The sequence below is a fragment of the Arachis hypogaea genome, chromosome 12, assembly GCF_003086295.3.
Source record: "Arachis hypogaea cultivar Tifrunner chromosome 12, arahy.Tifrunner.gnm2.J5K5, whole genome shotgun sequence".
Classification (NCBI taxonomy): domain Eukaryota; kingdom Viridiplantae; phylum Streptophyta; class Magnoliopsida; order Fabales; family Fabaceae; genus Arachis; species Arachis hypogaea.
In genome coordinates this window covers 63,565,829-63,574,045 of record NC_092047.1, presented here as the reverse complement: position 1 = coordinate 63,574,045, position 8,217 = coordinate 63,565,829, and positions in this window count along the sequence as shown.

Below are 8,217 nucleotides of genomic sequence, written 5' to 3'. Positions count from 1 at the left end.
CAATTTCATGCTTTCTAGACTAGTTTATGTTTAGTTACTTAGGTTGTTTAATTTTCAGTTTCATTTGATAGTTAGTTAGTTGATAGTGCCCTTGATTTAAGTTTCAAAAGTTTTCTAGCTTGTTGGAAGTGCAATCTTGCTTGCTACACTATATGAGGTTAATTAATTGGGCTGGAAAACTAGCTAAAGAGTTAAGTTTGGTGTGGCCACTAACCCACTTAATTTGAACTTACATGAAAACAATTGAAACAATCCTGAGAGTAAGCCCAAAATTAAGTTTGGTGTGGCCACCAGCATAAGAGATTCATAGGTACAACCCAATTGATTTATGTTTGAAAGCAATTAATAAGTTGGTGGGAACATAAATGACCACTTTATTGTGTACGTATGGATTGGAAGTGGAAGAGTGTGAAAGAATTAAATTTATTCTACTTATAATGTACACAATAAAATACAATCATGAGGCCAATTTACTATATGCAATGAATCCAAGCTTGGTGTCCAAAAGACACCCATTAAATGCCATGTAACTAGAAAAATATGAAGCAATTTTTTTTGTGATTACTGATGGGGTTTTGAACTGAATTTTCAGAAAAAAAAGTGGGGCCCACATGCCATTGAAAGCTCATCAATTCAAGGAATCAAAGTGTACTTCCACTTTGGAACTCAAACACCTGGAGAAAGCTGAAGAGATAGGGGGTTGGCGCCTCTTTCCACGCTAGGTGCCACTCCCAAGTGGGAAAACATTCAATTTTTTATTCCAATTCCCACCTTCCAGACCTCTCTTCTCACCCCTATAAATCCCACTCACTTTTCCATCTTTTTCCACACTACAACCCTTACTACTCACAACTGAAAACTCCCCTTCTACACTTCTTGCTTTCTCTCTTCCTTTCCCTCTTCTTTCTTGCTTTCTTGATTGGGACAATCAAGTCCTAAGTTTGGTGTTGGAGCAAACCTTTGATTTGCTTTCTTTCTTTGTTTCGTTCTTTATCTCTTATCACATTTCCAATCATTCTCTTCTCACCCAAATGGCACCACCAAAAGACACTTCATCAAAGAAAAGAAAGACCAAGGAAATGGCTCTGGCTCATCAAGCTTTAATGAATTTAAATTCCTCTCATTCTTCCACCAAAATCAGTTTTATGGGTGGGTGAGTGAGAGACAAATCATTCCTGAGGTTGGTTTCTAACATGGGAGAGATGAGCATAGGGAGCTCAACATAGAAATCAACAACAGAGATTGGACACTCTTGTGCAACCCACCAAAGAAGGTGGTGGAAAGCTTGGTAAGGGAGTTTTATGCCAATGCTGTTTCCCATCCTGGGCAACCATATGACTACCAAAGCTATGTGAGAGGGAAGAGTATTGACTACAGCCCTTCCAACATAGACAAGATACTGATGGTGAAGCGCACAAGTTTCACCCGGAGCTATGAAGAAAGGGTGAAACAACTCGACCCTAGGTTTGAAGAAATCTAAACGAGATTTGTGTTCTAAACGTTCAATGGATCAATGAAAAGAATGGGAGGCCAAATCAATTGAGGAGAAGAGACTTGAGCCCCCAAGCTAGAGGGTGGCTGGACTTTGTGAGGAGATCCCTAACCCCACCTCCAACACCTCAGAGGTTACTTTGAAAGGAGCTGTACTCATCTATAGCATCATGAAAGGGAAAAATGTCAATATGGGAGAGATAATTTCCAACAACATTCATAGGGTGTTGAAGAGCACCAAGGATAGCACAAGACTTGCATTCCCAAGCATCATCCAGAGGCTTTGTGATGAGACTGGAGTGGAGAAAGTGATTGATGAGACATTGGTGGAGCAGGACAACCCTATCACAGCCAAAAAGATGAAAAAGGTGGTGGCCATCAACCCACTACAAAGAGCAAGGGAGCACAGGGCTCATGTGCCAAGGGCACAAGGGCCACCACAACATGAAGAGGCTTTTGTTCAATCACCATATCCACCACTTCCAGCACCAATTCCACAATTCCGTGAAGGTTTCAACTGGGAAGAGATGCAAGGAAATATCAACCAAATTCAAGGAGACATCAACCATTTGAGAGAAGATGTGACTCAACTGAGGGAGTAGCAGAAACAATAGGACCAAATCTAAGAAAGTATCCAGCAACTCCAAGGGAGTATGGAGTACATAAAGAGCAACAAGGCCAATTCCACTGGGGAGAGATGCAAGGCAGCCTCAACATAATCATGGAGCAACAACGAGTGCAGCAGAGGAATCTTGCCAAATTTAGGCATCTCTATGAGGTTAGGACCACTTCAAAGAGGCAGTATGATATAAACACACAAGCGAAGCTGAATCACTTGTGTAATGTTGTGGCCGCCTTGAACCCAGGCTATCCAACATTCATGCAAGGAATAGAGGAGTTGAGTGCTAGACAAGAAGAGATACTAGCCAAGCACAAAGAAGATGAAAGAACTTACATGAGGAGGCTAGGCTTTTGGAAGCCAAGAGACACCCCTACACAAGAAGGAACATCCAAGAAGAAGGATGGTGATGAATCCTCCTCCAAGAAAAAGGATAAAGGGAAAGGGCCTATGCATTGAAGCTGCTCAAAGAACACAAGGTTGTTGAGTCCCATGGTTAAAAATTTCATCTCTGAATTTCTGTCTAGTAGTTTGCATTATTATGATAGCTCTTGTTTAATTTTCTTATGATTTTAGAGTATTTTTATGAGTCCTTAAGATTTCTGTTTGTTTAATTTTGAGGAAGAAAATGTCTTTGTTTGTCAAGTCCTCATCACATCAATAATAAAAGTAGTTATTTCCATAAGAATCAATGATGAGTTGTTTCAAAAATAAGAGAAAGAGACTAAGACCCAAGTGAGATAATTCAAAATTAAAAGATGAGGAACAAAGTGTGCAATCATGAATGAAATTCTGGAAGTGAATAGACCATGATGAACAATTAGACATAGAGGATTAAACAAGTGAATGCTAAGGATGACCCTTGAATATCTATAGAACCAAGAAGTAGTAAGTAAAAGACCCAAGGCTCTGAGTATCAACTACTAGGATAAAAGAAAGAAACAAATACCTCAAAGAGCTAAGATCCTAGTAGATGCTTGTGGTGAAGATGTAAAGAAACCCGGGCAAGTAAATTCTTAGGGGTGTTTCAACACCTAGTACCCTAAACCAACTGGTTTGGGAGTGCTAATTGAAAGCTCAATCTAAAGGGTCGTCTTGAGACAAAACACTTAGAGTCGTGGTCAATCAAATGAAAACAAAAGAAAAGTGAAAAGAAAAAGAACAAGTTTTACTACTTCAAGGTGACAATCAATAGAAAGGGCTCTAAAGGCAAGCACTTAAAAAGAATCCTCAAAAGCTTTAAGAGTTCATTGTGGTATGGACATAATAAGGATCATGCATGAGTTGATACTTAGCCTCTATCCTTAATTGTGAATGCATCTCTTTAGGGTCAAGTCTCAATCAATTAAGAATAATCCATATTGATTTGCTTGGGGACAAGCAAAGCTTAAGTTTAGTGTTGTGATGACTTGCATCATCTACCTCTTTCTCCTATCTAAAAGGACCATAAAAAGAGTGTAGTCTCATTCAATCAATGCAATTTCATGAGTTAAATTATGAATATTATGGTGCATTGCTTTGAAATGAGTTTTGTTTGAATTCCAGGGGAAAAGAGTAACAAAAGAAGAAGGAAACAAGAAAAGTGTGTTGGGTGTGTATGCTGGGCGTGCCACTTGGTACAAACGCCAGAAAATTCAATGGGTGTGGCATGCCAGCTAATGGGCGTGGCACGCCAGTTGACAATTCTAGAAGAAGACCCGTGGAGCTTTACTATGGGCGGGGCACGCCAACTATGTTTTCAAAGAAGTATCATTGGAGCTTTACTATGGGCGTGGCACGCCAGGGCTAGGCATGGCACGCCAATTATACTTTCCAGAGAGCATTTTTTGAAGACCACAAGGGGGCGTGGCACGCCAGCTCCATTATAAATACTGGGCGTGCCACTTGAGATCGAAGGCGTGGCACGCCAGTTCAATGGTCCAGAGAAGGAAGCTGAAGGTTCAACACTGGGCGTGCCACTTGGGTTCGAAGGCGTGGCACGCCAACCTTGCTCGTGCCTGGGGCGTGCCACTTGAGTTCAAGACGTGGCACGCCAGGCTTGAAGTATTCAAATACCAACATTGGGCGTGCCACTTGAGCTCGAAGGCGTGGCACGCCAGCACAAGCTCACAAGGAAGAAGAAGACTTGGCGTGCACCACTTGGGACATTAGGCGTGGCACACCAAGGCAAATAACCATGGGCCTGCCACTTGAACACTAGGCGTGGCATGCCAGAGGGACTTAGTCATGCATCATCAAGGGCGTGCCACGCCAACTACTGGGCGTGGCACACCAGTATTATTTTCCAGAGGAAAAGGATGAAGTGCTTATAATGGGCGTGGCACGCCAACTACTGGGCATGTCATGCCAGTATTGTTTTTTAGAAGAGAAGGATTAAGTGCTTACAATGGCATGGCATGTCAGACACGGGTGTGCCACGCCAGTTTAAGATTCCAGAAAAGGTGAGCAAAGGAAATACCTTGGGCGTGCCACTTGAGCTCGAAGGCGTGGCACGCCAGGCTAGCTGAGCAAAGGAAAGACCTTGGGCATGCCACTTTAGCTCGAAGGCATGGCACGCCAAGTTAGTTGGACAAAGGAGGCGTGCCACTTGAAAGCCAGGCGTGGCGCGCCAAGCCAAGCTAAGGAGCTAGGCGTGGTACGCCACTCAAATGCCAATCACATGCCAAGCACATGGTTCATTTCTATTAGTTTTTTTCCTTTTCTTTTCAGTTGTAATTTTCTTTTCTCTTTTGTACTTTTTAATTCTAGTGATAGGAGTAGTATAAATACCCCCTAGAAGTACTGAAAAAAGGGGTTGGGTGGATTGGCTAGTTAGTTTTGGAATTAAAAGTTAGTTTTACTTTCACTTTTAGACTTTACTTCATCTTCTCCATCTCTTGTACTTTTCTCTAAGCTATGAGTAGCTAAACACCCTCTCATTGGGAGAGGGAGCTCTGTTGTACTTGATGGATTAATGATAGTGAATTTCTTTTTTTCTTCATCTTCTCTTTAATTTTCTAGAAGGAATTTCATTCTTCATGCTAGTGTTCAATCATCTTGGGAAAGAGGATGAATGCAAATTGGGTTTCATGAGAACCTTGGAAAAGGAAACATGAAACCATACTTGAAATCTCTTCTCACACTTGAGTAGATCTGGGTTTTGGGATTGGATATGGTGACATAAAATCCACCCACTATTTGGATCTATGAGGATGTGTGGTATAATCAGGGACCAGGCATATCTATCTTCATGAGCAATTAGACCAAGGAATTGGCTGATTATCAAGATTTGAGATATTGAATTACCAAGGGATTGGGGTTTAATCAATCATGATTTCCAAGAGGTCAATGAGTTGCATGATTGAAGAAGAGATGATCTAGATCTAATCCAAAGAGAGCAACATCTCTTAATCCCAATGAATTTTCCCTATTCTTATCTTCCCTATTCTTTATAGGTTTCTTTAATTTCTGTCATTACCCATTTCCCATTTACTATTCAGTCATTTATGTTCCAGCACTTTACATTCTTGTCATTTACTTTTCTGCACTTTATTGCTTTTCTTTACTTTTAAGTCATTTACATTTCTATTAATTTAGAAATCTGCACTCAACAATCTCTATTGCTTAGCTTGACTAATTCACCCATTGATTAAAATTACTTAATCTACCAATCTCTGTGGGATTTAACCCCACTCCTAGTGGGTTATTACTTGACAATATTTGGTGCGCTTGCTGACGATTGGATTTTTGACGGTTTAGAATTTCACAAATGAAATCTCGTTGAAGTATAGTCTCTAAACCAACAATAATCCTTTCATGCAAAAATTTGTTTGTCACAAGTACAAACCCCTAAAATCTATAAACCGAAGTATTTAAACCTCGGGTCGTTCTCCCTAGGAATTACAATGAAGTGTCTTGTTATTGGTTATGGATTGTATTTTGGAGTTTTGGATAAGAAGCATGAAAAGTAAATGGCAATGAAAATAAACTAACAACTATAAAAGGCTCTTGGTAAGGTGTGAGAACTAGAAGTCCTATCCTAGTTATCCTTCTCAATTGTGATGAGAATTGTTCATTGCTACCACTTAGTTAACCCTTGCTAATTAAAGGAAAGTCAAGTGGATGAATTGTCTTGAGCCACAAGTCCTAGCCAACTCCCAAGGAAAGACTAGCTTTAGTGCACTCCAAACCAATTAGCAATCTCTCCAATTATCAATCAACAAAGGAATTGGATAACTCAAGTGTCACTAATTACTCTACCTAGGCCAAGAGGAACAAAATCTACACTATATCTAGAAGAGGCATTTCAACAAACACATAGAGTGCAATAGAAGTAAACATTATTAATTGCAAGAATTAAAGGAATCTACAACTACAAAGGCAAGAGATCAACAATAGAAAAGCAAAGAAGAACAATTATTATGAATTACCTCCTATTGAATTGAAAGGAAATGGAAGGAACAATAGTAGATCTACAACAAAATATAAGAACAACATAAAGGAAATTGCAATGTAACAACAAAGAATTGAAAGGTAGAAGTAGAAGAAAGCAAAGATTAAAACCTAGATCTAAGATTATTGAACTAAACCTAATCCTAATTCTAGAGAAGTGAGAGCTTCTCTCTCTAGAAACTAACTACAAAGCTAAACTAAACTAATTGGTAACTAACATATGTTTCCCTCTTCACTCCTTGGGTTAAATAGCATCAGAAATGAGTTGGATTGGGCCCACAAGGCTTAAGAATTCGTTGGCCACGTTTTGCTTTAAGTGAATTAGGTGGCAGCAACGGCGCGTGCGCGTACTTTGCGTGTGCGCGCCACCATACGTGTAGCAACTATGGCAAATCTTATATCGTTTTGAAGCCCCGGATGTTAGCTTTCCAACCCAACTGGAACCGCATCATTTGGACCTCTGTAGCTCAAGTTATGGCCGATTAAGTGCGAAGAGGTCGGCTTGACAGCTTTCTGGTTCTTCCATTTCTTCATGAGTTCTCCAACTTTTCATGCTTTCTTTCTTCATTCCCTTGATCCAATCTTTGCCTCCTAAACCTTAAATCACTTAACAAACATATCAAGGCATCTAATAGAATCAAGGTGAATTAAATTTAGCTATTTTGAGTCCTAAAAAGCATGTTTTTACTCTTAAGCACAATTAAAGGAGAAGTTATAAAACCATGCTATTTCATTGAATAAATGTGGGTAAAAGGTGATAAAATCCCCAAAAATCAATACAAGATAAACCCTATAAATGGGGTTTGTCACTTGCCAAAGAATGGATTTATTATATAGTGAGTGAAATCCGGTCATCTGTCACCTACCCTAACCCTAATAGCCGCCTTTTGTACGGATACTGACTAGAGCGTCGGAGTCCTTGCTGGTGGCCCCACCACATCGTCACCCCGCTGATCCAAGCAAGCATCCTCCTCAGCATCCCAGCTCGCACCCAGGTTCTAACCCCTTTGAGTCTCTACTCCAGTACCAGTTCAACCCGACTCACCGAATGCCCGAGTAGACAAAGATTATAATAATTAATTTAATAACTATATATATATATATATATATATATATATATATATATATATATATATATATAATATTTTTAATACGGTGATAGGATAGAATGTATATTGAAATAAATATTAAAAATATATTGATAATTTAAAATTTTTATGTATAGGTGTTATTGTAACTTAGTCTGATTAAGTTGGCATAAATCTATAAAAAAAATACATGTATGTGTTACTATTTTTTTTTTATCAATTTACATGGGAGTTTATGGTACATGCTGTCTAGGTCAATTATGCTCTACTAGAATTTTTTCACTTTAACAGAGTTGCCGTCTAGGTCAACATTGGTTTCTTGTCAACCAGTTCGCCAAAAACTAGTATTTATTTTCACGTATCTTTCACATTTTTCTAATATTCCTTCCTTTTCCTCGGTCTATTACTTTTCTTTTCTTTGCATTATAATCATAACTCCATTATGTCACATATTGAGCATGATAGTGATGAGGAGAGCGGTGGTTTAATACAATCAGAAGAGGAAGATATAAGGAAGGGGATTAATACATGTATTAATAGTCTGATCGGTAAACTCTTTGTAGACAAATCGTTCTCTATTGGTACTAA